We start from the raw sequence: 11,123 nt of genomic DNA, 5'->3' as shown, positions 1-11,123 counted from the left end.
TGCTGAGAGAATGTCAGTTCTAAACTGGCAGGTCATATCTCTTAATGCTATGCTGGCTACATAGTTCTAGAACTTAGGGACTGCTACTAAGGACTCAGTCCTAACTGGAAGGTGATCCCCCATCCCTAGGTTCTCCCTATGTTGAATCCTACTCCTAACTAAACTAACACTTATTACTGAACTGGTCTAAGTTTGACTGACATGATAATTGATTGAACTGACAATGCTCATACGTGTCTGAAAGCATTCTAAATATACTGAGACTAAGTAAATAGCTAAATTTTAGTTATTCATAACCCCCAGGACTCGATAGCAATAACAATAGGACCGCATGAAAACTATAAAACCACAGAGGGGAATCCTTATTCAACATTCAATACTTAGGCATTTTATCAAACACATAAGGGTCATAAGTTTAAACATGGGAATAGTTAAATCATGTGATATAAAACATAATCTCAATACTAAAATCATGGGTTGAGGATGTAACATGCAAAAATCACCATTCAAACATGCCAAGGGTAAATTCAAAGGAAAACACTTGGTAAACATAATTGAATCAAAGTTCATAATAGCTACTTGAAGATAACTCATAATAACATGTAAAAATCATGGGTTTAAACTTGAAAATAGATTCTTGGACTCCATCGTTATAAAAGACCCATGAATGAACATCACACATATATTAATTGAAGAATTCGTGAAGATTCCTAATGGCTTTCTTGAAAATTAAGCTTGAATTTCCTTGATTCTTTTGTGGAGGATAGGGTTTGTTCTTGAGACAAGATGCCTTGTTTAAAGAGGATTTTGTGAAATAGGATAACAAATTATGCTTTTAGAACCCTAAATCCCGTGTTATGGACCAAATGGGTGAAAGGTAAAGACCTTATTACCCTTAGAGAAACAGAAACAAAAGTTGGAAAAATAGAGCTGGGTGATGAGCCGGGCGCTGTGGGCTCTGGACTGGCGGTCTAAGCCCTGCACCGTGGGCACTCCTAGTAGTGCACTGGAGTGCACACTGTAGGCTTATCCTAGTGAAGCTACTATTTTGGACTTCGAAACATGCGGTTATGCTCGTTCAAAAATTATGAAACTCACCCGAGATGTACCTTTGATATCCCCAATCATGAATCAACTTGAAATTAACTTTCCAATGTCGTGAAGGTCAAAAATAAAATTATTAAAGTTTAGGGGCTTCAAAATTGACTAAGTCCTAACACTTAGAGAAATTTTCTAACTCTTGGACCCCTTTTACGTACAATAGTGAGCTTGATTGAGCTAATATCTTTCGGGGTCTTACATTCTTCCCCGTCCTTCCCATGCCCGAAGAGCTTATAGAAGAACTAGTATTGCATGGGAATTTTTTAAGAAAATAGGGGGAGAAAGTAAAGTTCAATACAATATTTGTGAAATTGTATATGAGCATAAAATTGGAGGCAATAAAGGAGGTACTGGTTCATTGATGAGATATTTAAGAAATAGACACGCTAGAGAGTTAATTATTGCACAAGGTGGTAAGACTGTTAGTGGTCCAGCACAACTTAAATTGAACCCAACAAGCAGTCAATTAATTAAGAATTATAATAAAATAAAGAATCGGGAAGAAATAGCGAAAATGATAGTTGTGGATTGTTTACCTTTCACTTTTGCTTCTTTGGATGCTTTTATTCATTATATTCATGTAATTTATAATTCTATGTTTAATGGTGTTCCTAGAAGTACTTGTTGGGCCGATGTTTTTAGTCTCCATGGACAATATATTTATTATTTATCTATATTATTAAAAAATATTTCTACTATATAGAAAGATGAACTGAGGGACGACCAGGGGTATAACAGTCATTTTACACCAACACATAATTCTAGAATCTAGACTAGAAGCATTTCCCTGTTCTTGCTCACCAACATACCCCATTTGCTTTTCAACCAACTTTTTTCCTTTTTCCCTTCTGCCTTTTAGTTTTGGCTTAGTCTTCACTTCCAATTTTGGGTAAGTTTTCTCTCAATTTTTGTTTTAATTTTGTTCAATTATTTTCTAATTTCTCAACATATAGATAAGTGTAGGGTTCCAGAAAGTTTGTTATGCATGAATGTAGTTGGGATATTTCTACTATATAAGGATGAAAAAACAGATTATCCAATCTATTTTATGTATCTATTTTCTTCTTCTTATCTTGTTTTTATCTGTTTCACGTTGATTTTATTTAGTTTTTTTATAGTCGCTTGAGAGCAATGACTCTATTGCCCCAAAAGTTTAATATATGTTTTTTTCCTATGTGTTTGAGAAAATTCCTCAAAAAATCAGGTTTTCATTAGATTTCTATTATATATTTTTTGGTTAATTTGTTGCTTCTCCCAGGCCTGTGCATAGCATAGTGAAAAGGTCTTTAATGAACCATAAAAATTGCACCTTTAGACTATTAGTAGCTTCCAATAGGTTCTCCGTAAAGATTGGTTTCTCATAATAATGCAGAGTCGGGGATCCAATGCCCGGTTCGCAGGAGTTGGGGTGTGATCCCCAATTTCGTCATTAATGCTTTCCATGTTTGCTACTACAACTTCCTTATATTTCGCCGACTAATGAGTTTTCCAGCTTCTCCGACAAATATTTCCCTTAATTGCGTTGGTTTAACCTTTTTTTATGATGCAGGTTATGGCAGGAGGATGCACAAAACAGGGTTTACTTAACAAAAGAGCTCGATAGAATTACAAGTCAGGTATGTACTAATTTTTGTCTTGAGAAAAAAGTATTATTATTGTCCTACTGCCTACATGATTAGTGTTCAAAATGTAAAATTCAAAGAGTAGTCCTTGTCCGTCTTTGTTATGTTTGGTATTTTATGCATACAGTCCTTTTCTCTGGTTTGTGGTTAATTAAGTAAATGTTCTCTTACCATAGTTTGACGTCCATTCTTGAGCAAACACACTACTTTGTGAGGAAATTAATAAAACAAAGATTCTAGGTCTTGAATCACTTCAAGGAGATACTACCTTTTCTAAGATCTTAGGGAAAAATGTTTGCATTGATCATATTCAAGGGTTGGCTTCTGCACTCACGTACAAGGTATAATTCCATTCTTCAATATTGTCAGGTGAAATTTGTTATTGAAATCATAGTTAAAAAGAATTTGTGAAATGGTGAAACTAAATGATTAGGTCAGAAGGACAAAGTTTTTGTATATGGTTAACCTAATTAGTTCAGAGGAAGCAAAACTATAAAGGGTCTACCAAGTCCATTCCAAGTTCCCTGTGTTCTTTTTTATTGATCATAGAAGGGGCACGCCGACACCGGCAGTTATTCTCTATGTTTTGGAGAAAAATATGTGAAATATTATTGTGTTATGATTTTGAATGAAAAGATTTAGGTTTAGCTTTTTGCCCTATATCAATTTAGATTAAGTTGTTTTCGGGATGTGTTGCTAATTGGTGAATTTTCCTTGATAAGAAAAATTATTTTCCTTAACTTATTCTTTCATATCACTAGACCTATGATTATGCGTGTTTATAGTTGGATGCCTTGATCCTCTTCTCTTAGTGGACAGTTAGCAGTTGTTAGAAACTTGTACTTTATTTGCGAGGTTCAGTATAGCTTTGAAAAACACTCTATATTTTCATTTTCTCTTTACATTCTATGGGGCCATAATTCCATCCTTACGTCCCTTATGATGACTGTTTGAAGAATATCTAGCCATTTTTGCAAGTAGTAGAAATTGAGGAAAGTTGACATATAATGGACATTAACATTTCTTGTCTTAATACTACAAGTAACAGATTACCTGCATTCTCAAAAAGACCCTTCATTTTGATGTGAACTTTGAGTTGTAATCTTAAATTAGTTGCATAAGAGTAGTTTATTAACACATGTATCATTTAGTATATCACTGAGAGACTTGTGAAAAAAGTATCATTATTGTTCTACTACATACGTGATTAGTGCTCAAAATGTAAAATTCAAAGAGTAGTCCTTGTTCGGCTTTGTTGTGTTTGGCATTTTATGCATAATATCTAGCAGTAGTTATGCAGTCCTCTTCTTTGGTTTGTGGTTAATTAAGTAAATATTCTATTACCATAGTTTGACGTCCATTCTTGAGCAAACACTCTGCTTCGTGAGAAAATTAATAAAACAAAGGTTCTAGGTCTTGAATCACTTCGAGGAGATACTACCTTTTCCAAGCTCTTTGGAAAAATGTTTGTGCTGATCATATTCAAGGGTTGGCTATTGCACTCACGTACGAGGTATATTTCCATTCTTCAATGCTGTCAGGTGAAATTTGTTGTTGAAATCATAGTTAAAAAGAATATGTGGAATGGTGAAACTAAATGATTAGGTCAGAGGGACAAAGTTTTTATATATGGTTAACCTAATTAGTTCAGAGAAAGCAAAACTGTAAGAGGTCTACCAAGTTCATTCCAAGTTCCCCGTATTCTTGTTTGTTGATCATAGAAGGGGCACACCGACTCTAGCAGTGATTCTCTACCTTTTGGAGAAAAATATGTGAAATATTATTGCATTAAGATTTTGAATGGAAGATTCAGGTTTAGTTTTTTGTCCCATATCAGTTTAGATTAAGTTGTTTTCTTGATGTGTTGCTAATTGGTGATTTTTTCTTAATAAGAAAAAATATTTTCCTTAACTTATTCTTGCATATCGCTAGACTTGTGATTATGCATGTTTATAGTTGGATGCCTTGATCCTCTTCTTTTAATGGACAGATAGCAGTTGTTAGAAACCTGTACTTCATTTGTAAGGTTCAGTATAGCTTTGAAAATCACTCTATATTTTCATTCTCTCTTTGCATTCTTTAGGGCCATAATTCTATCCTTACGTCCCTTACGATGAGAGTTTAAAGAATATCTAGCCATTTTTGCAAGTAGTAGAAATTGAGGAAAGTTGACATATAATGGGCATTAACATTTCTTATCTTAATACTACAAGTAACAGATTACCTGCATTCTCAAAAAGACCCGTAATTTTGATGTGAACATTGAGCTGGAATCTTAAATTGGTTGCATAAGAGTAGTTTATTGACTCATGTATCATTTAGCAGATCACTGGGAGGCTTGTGAAAAAAGTATCATTATTGTTCTACTGCCTACATGATTAGTGTTCAAAATGTAAAATTCAAAGAGTAGTCCTTGTCCGGCTTTGTTATGTTTGGCATTTTATTAAGTAAATATTCCCTTACCATAGTTTGACATCCATTCTTGATAAAACGCTCTGCTTCGTGAGGAAATTAATAAAACAAAGGTTCTAGGTCTTGAATCACTTCGAGGAAATACTACCTTTTCCAAGCTCTTTGGGAAAAATGTTTGCATTGATCATATTCAAGGGTTGGCTGTTGTACTCATGTACGAGGTATATTTCCATTCTTCAATGCTGCCAGGTGAAATTTGTTCTTGATATCATAGTTAAAAAAAATATGTGGAATGGTGAAACTAAATGATTAGGTCAGAAGGACAATGTTTTTGTATATAATTAACCAAATTGGTTTAGAGGAAGCAAAGCTGTAAGGGGTCCACCAAGTCCATTCCAAGTTCCCTGTGTTCTTCTTTGTTGATCATAGAAGGGGCACGCCGACTCTAGCAGTGATTCTCTATGTTTTGGAGAAAAATATGTAAATTATTATTTCGTTATGATTTTGAATGGAAAGATTCAGGTTTAGCTTTCTGTCCCATATCTGTTTAGATTAAGTTGTTTTCTGGATGTGTTGCTAATTAGTGAATTTTCCTTGATAAGAAAAATTATTTTTCTTAACTTATTCTTACATATCGCTAGACCTGTAATTGTGCATATTTCTAGTTGGTTGCCTTGATCCTCTTCTCTTAATGGACAAATAGCAGTTGTTAGAAACCTGTACTTCATTTGTGAGGTTCAGTATAGCTTTGAAAAACACTCTATATTTTCATTTTCTCTTTGCATTATTTGGGGCCATAATTTCATCCTTACGTCCCTTACGATGATAGTTTGAAGAATATCTAGCCATTTTTGCAAGTAGTAGAAATTGAGGAAAGTTGACATATAATGGGCATCAACATTTCTTGTCTTAATAAACATAGACATCATTCCTGCTTGCCGTATGATATACAATTTGTTTCTTGGGGGATAGAAACTAGAAAACTTGTTTAGGTAGGACATTTTTGTTCTGAAATAATAGAGCATTTTGGTATCTACATAAAATTACCTAATATGTTTTTAACATATTTTAACTCAAGGTCAGGGTCAGGCAAGTTTTCCTTTTGTTAAGAGTGACCAATCATTCATCAGGCTAAAATAAAGTAGATCATCGTAATGACTATACTTATCAAAAAAATATTGCTCATATATAATGGTTATCATGAGTTCGTAGCTGGGGATTTACCTAAGTATTAATGTTATATGTGTCTTCTTTCTATTTTTTTGAATATTTTTTCTTCTTTTTGTATTTCTATAGGATAAGAAGTCATTGAAGTTGACGCCCGATGATCATTTGCATTTGGAGGGATTTGCATTGAATCTTTTCACAAAGGCAGACGAATAAGATCTAGCTGGACAAGCGGACTTGTAAGAGTCATTTAAACTACATCATGTGACGTTTGTTTATATTTAAACTTTTCTTAATCGAAATTAATGGTCATTGACTTGTATTTGTAAAGAAAACACTTTGCCTGTTCTATCCGGTTTATCCTCGTTCCGCATAATGTATATATTGGAGATCCTTGAACAGTTCGGTGAACTCCAGCGTGATGTGAGTTTTCATCATACCACAATAATATCAATATATTTTTTTCACTTGGTCGTTCGTCCTATTTTTTTCTTCTTTTGGGTGGGAGTTGGGGTTGGAGGTGGGTACAGGGTCTAACAATGCAAATACAGTTTTTCCCCGCATCATTGTGGGTCTTGTAAGTTTGAATAAATATGTCTTTATGTATGGGTAATCTCTATTTACCCTCTGTGTGTTTTTCCCGTCTATTTAACGTGTTTGTTGTTTCCATTTGTGACCTTGTTCCTTGACCTTTTTATCTGTCAACAGCTTGAGCAGAAACATAAATATGTAGTTTGGAAGGCAGCAAATATAAGGAAAGCTATAAAAAAAGACGAAAGCCTGTTTCAGTCCCTCCTAGTAGTGATGATGGTTTTCATTGTCGGACCTTCCTGGTCTTAAGTCCATAAGGAATGTAAATTTCATTGTCAGGTATTCTCTATTTGAAAATATCTTGGCCATGTCCTTATGGACTTAAGACCAAACATTTTAAAGGATTTTAACTATTCCATTAAGGTTGAATTTACATTCTCACTATTCATCTCTCACTCTCTCTCTTCCTCTCTTTTAACAAAAAAAAAGATTTACGAGCATTGTGGAAAGCTGCCTTCCCTGTGGAAGAACTCCATGATTTAATATCTGAGCAATGGAAGGAAATAGGTTGGCAAGGAAAGAATCTATCTACTGACTTTAGGTACATCAGCATCTCTCATTCCTTCCCTTCTCAAGGCATCCAGAAACAAGAAAGCACTGGTGGTTGAGCTTATCAATATTTTACGTTCTTCTGCCCTTTCTGATCCTTCCACTATTGGTTCACCACTGACATATTGTGGTTGGTTTTGATAGGGGTGCCATATTTATATCACTGGAGAACTTGTTATATTTTGCAAGAAATTTCCTGGTACATCCTTTTTCTGACTTCTCTTTATGGAGAGGTAACATAGTGAACTGTAAACCTTTTATGCCTTTAATTAGAAGTTATTCTAAGCATTAACAAGTGCTATTTTTTTGGTAATCATTGTTTCTTCTTAAAATTAAATTGGTCTTAATGATTATCTTCGAAATGGTGGTTATTAGTCGGATGTTGTCTTAATAAATTGATGCAATTACCAAAGTATGATTCTATTTGATTCCTTAACCTTTAAAAATATATTTGTAGTTGGGAGGGTTTTGGTTGATGGGCATCTTAAAGGATGGTTCAAGTGTTCTCCAATTCCTTGCTATTGTCAAACAGAAAATTTTAGCAGACACCCTTCTGTTTTCTTTGAGATAGCATAACATCTAAAATTTCTACTATATGGAAAAGCGGGTGGAGGAACGACCAAGGGCAAACCAATAATTTCACACTAATAAAAATCCTCTCTTTCCACACAATTCATTTCTTTGGATATAATTCGTCAGACAGAAAAAAGCTCAAATTTATTTTTACTTATCTGTTCTTTTATCTCATCTTCTTGTGTTGCGGATGTCAGGTTAGCTTTTATCTCATTTCCTCCTAAATTTCTTTCATTTTTTCCCTATTTGTTAATTTTATGACTTATTCTAACTTTCCCTCTTAATGTTCTAGGGTGTGAATTTTCTTCCTTATTTCTCTTTATTCACTTTAATTTGTTGATATTTATTTTGATCAAATCAAACTTTCAGAGACTATATCTTCAGTATGAACTTCATCTTCTCCATTTGGTGTTTCAATGTTAGGTATGTTTTCTTTCGATTTTTTATTTGAAATTTATGGTTGATATTATTATTGTTTTGCCTAATATCTCTCCAATTTCGTGGTTAAAGTGGAGATTTTTTTATTGTTTCATAATAGGCCTTTAGAAGACAACACATTATGTGTATTATTTTAGATTGGGATACATAATATTTAAGACTTGGATGCCTTAATTGTCAAATATCTCAACTGGATTAAGTAGACTATTCCTAAAAATGATGTTGATGATCTAAGAATCATTGCTTAGTAGTCTATGGGACATTCCCAAAATAACAAGGATGCTTAAGTCTAATAGAGTAGCTAATTATTTTGGTGCACCTACAGCTAGCCATCAACGAGTCGAAATGTTGTGTGCACATAGAGCCGTAATAGTCCAAGATTTATCCCATTTGGAGGAAAAATGAAAAATAAATCTTACTATGAAGTGAATATAAGAAAATGTATAAGTGTTTCTTCATTATTCACAAATAATCTACAATTTGAAAATTAATTATATTGCAATATATTAACAGAAGTTTCCTTATGTGGAGAAAAAGCACTCGAGATGACCATATATAAAGATATCCATAAGCAGGAATAAGAGGCAATTATGATTTTCATTATTATGTAAACTACTTTAGCAAAAATTAGGACAATAAATTTTTATATGTTTATTTAGATAAAGTTGAGACAGCGGGGTCAATAGAAATTTATGAGCTTTTGACTTAAATGTGTGGCCTATGTATTTGTAGACTGCGAAAGTCAAGCTTCAGGTATTTGCAAGTCTTTACTTCTATTATCTGCTTACTGATATTAACTAGAAGCTAAATTAATTTTTTATCATTTTGGAAAATACTTTTGACTGTTGATATTTTTTATCCGAAGATTTAGCTAATTGCAGTTAATATAGATAAGGTTCATAACCCTGATTTAGAAAGCATGACTATGATACATGAACAATCGCCAAAAGTATCATGGTAAGCTTCTTATACACTATATTTTTAATCTCATTTCATCAAACACACTCTACCATCATAGAGATTTTAAGATAGTGTATATGATAAAGAACTATGAATAATTTAAATTTATATATGGCTTGAGCAAATTAAGACAGACTGCTATTTTATTTGTTGTTTCCAAAATATAGAAGAGGTATGATGTTGAAAAAAAATGATTGATTTATAAAAGCTTTGCTTACAATAAACCTATACTTCATTTTAGAGAATGTTTTAGCAAGAGTATTTAGTAATTGTGGCATGTATAGTCTGAGAAGTATACAAATATTGATGTCAGATCGATCAGATCTTTCATTTGAGTTATGTTTTATTTCATTATTACAAGATTAGATTTTTCTTTTGATTAGTAGCACTAACAATTGTACATCAATGCTATATTCATAAATTAAAAATGGCTTTAGCTTGGTAGATTAAGCATTGCCCTGTGTAGTTTGTCTGGGAGCTAAGGAAGACGGTAAAAAAGGAAAGTATGGTGATAATAACTTCTCGAACATTTTAATTTATCAAATCTACACAATTTATTGGTTTAAAAACTTCGTAAGATGAAAAGTTCGTCTTCTAATTGGCCTGAAATGACAGTGAGCTAGAGATATACATCCCTAGGCTAAATTATAGAACAGTATGTTGATAATTTGAAATGAAGAAAGATGACTCATATGAATTCATACTGATAGGAGTAGATACTTTAGTGCATCTCTTTGAATTGATAATTATACATAATCGATTAGAAATATTTATTTAGGAGATGAAAGTAGATGGAAGAGATAACATCAAATATAGAGGTGCTAGATAGTGATAAATATAAGTTTGTGTTTTTTTCTTGTACTTGGCAAAATGAGATATTTTGTCGTAATTACATTAAATTATAAAATAATTTTATGAAATTATCGTAGGTGGATATTAAATAATGACATTCCAAAGTGATTTATCATATGTCAATTGGTTGAAAGTTGTCGTCGAAGAAGAAAAATTCTAGAATGCGCTACCAACAAGAAGTTTGTAATGACGTGTACGACACAAAGATTACTGCCAGAATGTGCTACCAACTTCAAGTTTGTAATGACGTGAGGACGCCACTAAGATTATTGCCATTGAGTCGTGAAAATTACAATGTCTAATTCAGAAATTCAAGATTAGAAAAAAGAAGTCTTTCATGTAAATTTATATCATTTTTATTTATTTTGAGCAATATGTCTTGAGATACCCGTTGGACTTATTAACAGTTCCATAATGCTTAACTATATCAAAATATTATTTTAGAGTGTCAAAACACTAGCCACTATAAACCGTCAATGTTAGGTCCGTGCGCTTATCTAGTTCAATATAGAATTGCTCTAACTTCTGATATTGATCGTACTATTAATAAAAATGATTATTTAATAATTACTTGTCACTGGATAGATAATAATTTTGATATACAAAAACGTATTTTAGTTTTTTTGTATGATGAAGATCTTAGACATACTGACAAATTTATTTCTGATCTATTACTAAAGTTACAGAATATTATTGTATGAATGAAAAATTTTATGTATTGCTTTTTATAATGCATATAACAACAAGACTACTATTGACAAGTTAAAAGCTGATCTTTCTCTACCGTTACCTGAAATATTTCATGTTAAGTGTGCTTGTCATATATATAATTTAATTGTAAAAGATGGTCTTGAACTT

General features: G+C 32.7%; 1 long non-coding RNA gene across 8 annotated transcripts; it reads left to right on the top strand.

Annotated features, from left to right (window-relative positions):
• The first annotated feature begins 1,857 nt into the window (after nucleotides 1-1,857).
• On the top strand, nucleotides 1,858-10,713 carry LOC107873483. Of its 8 annotated transcripts, none has more exons than XR_007056984.1 (6): nucleotides 1,858-1,990; nucleotides 2,651-2,717; nucleotides 4,137-4,236; nucleotides 5,256-5,356; nucleotides 6,432-6,541; nucleotides 7,323-10,713. It is a non-coding gene; the product is annotated as an uncharacterized LOC107873483 (long non-coding RNA). The 8 variants fall into 8 exon arrangements; XR_007056985.1 differs by having other exon boundaries at nucleotides 6,432-7,434; nucleotides 7,587-10,713; XR_007056986.1 differs by having other exon boundaries at nucleotides 6,432-7,641; nucleotides 8,385-10,713.
• Nucleotides 10,714-11,123: the final 410 nt, after the last annotated feature.

This window comes from Capsicum annuum, chromosome 6 (assembly GCF_002878395.1).
Source record: "Capsicum annuum cultivar UCD-10X-F1 chromosome 6, UCD10Xv1.1, whole genome shotgun sequence".
Classification (NCBI taxonomy): Eukaryota; Viridiplantae; Streptophyta; class Magnoliopsida; order Solanales; family Solanaceae; genus Capsicum; species Capsicum annuum.
This window is presented reverse-complemented; position numbering and strand designations above follow the sequence as displayed.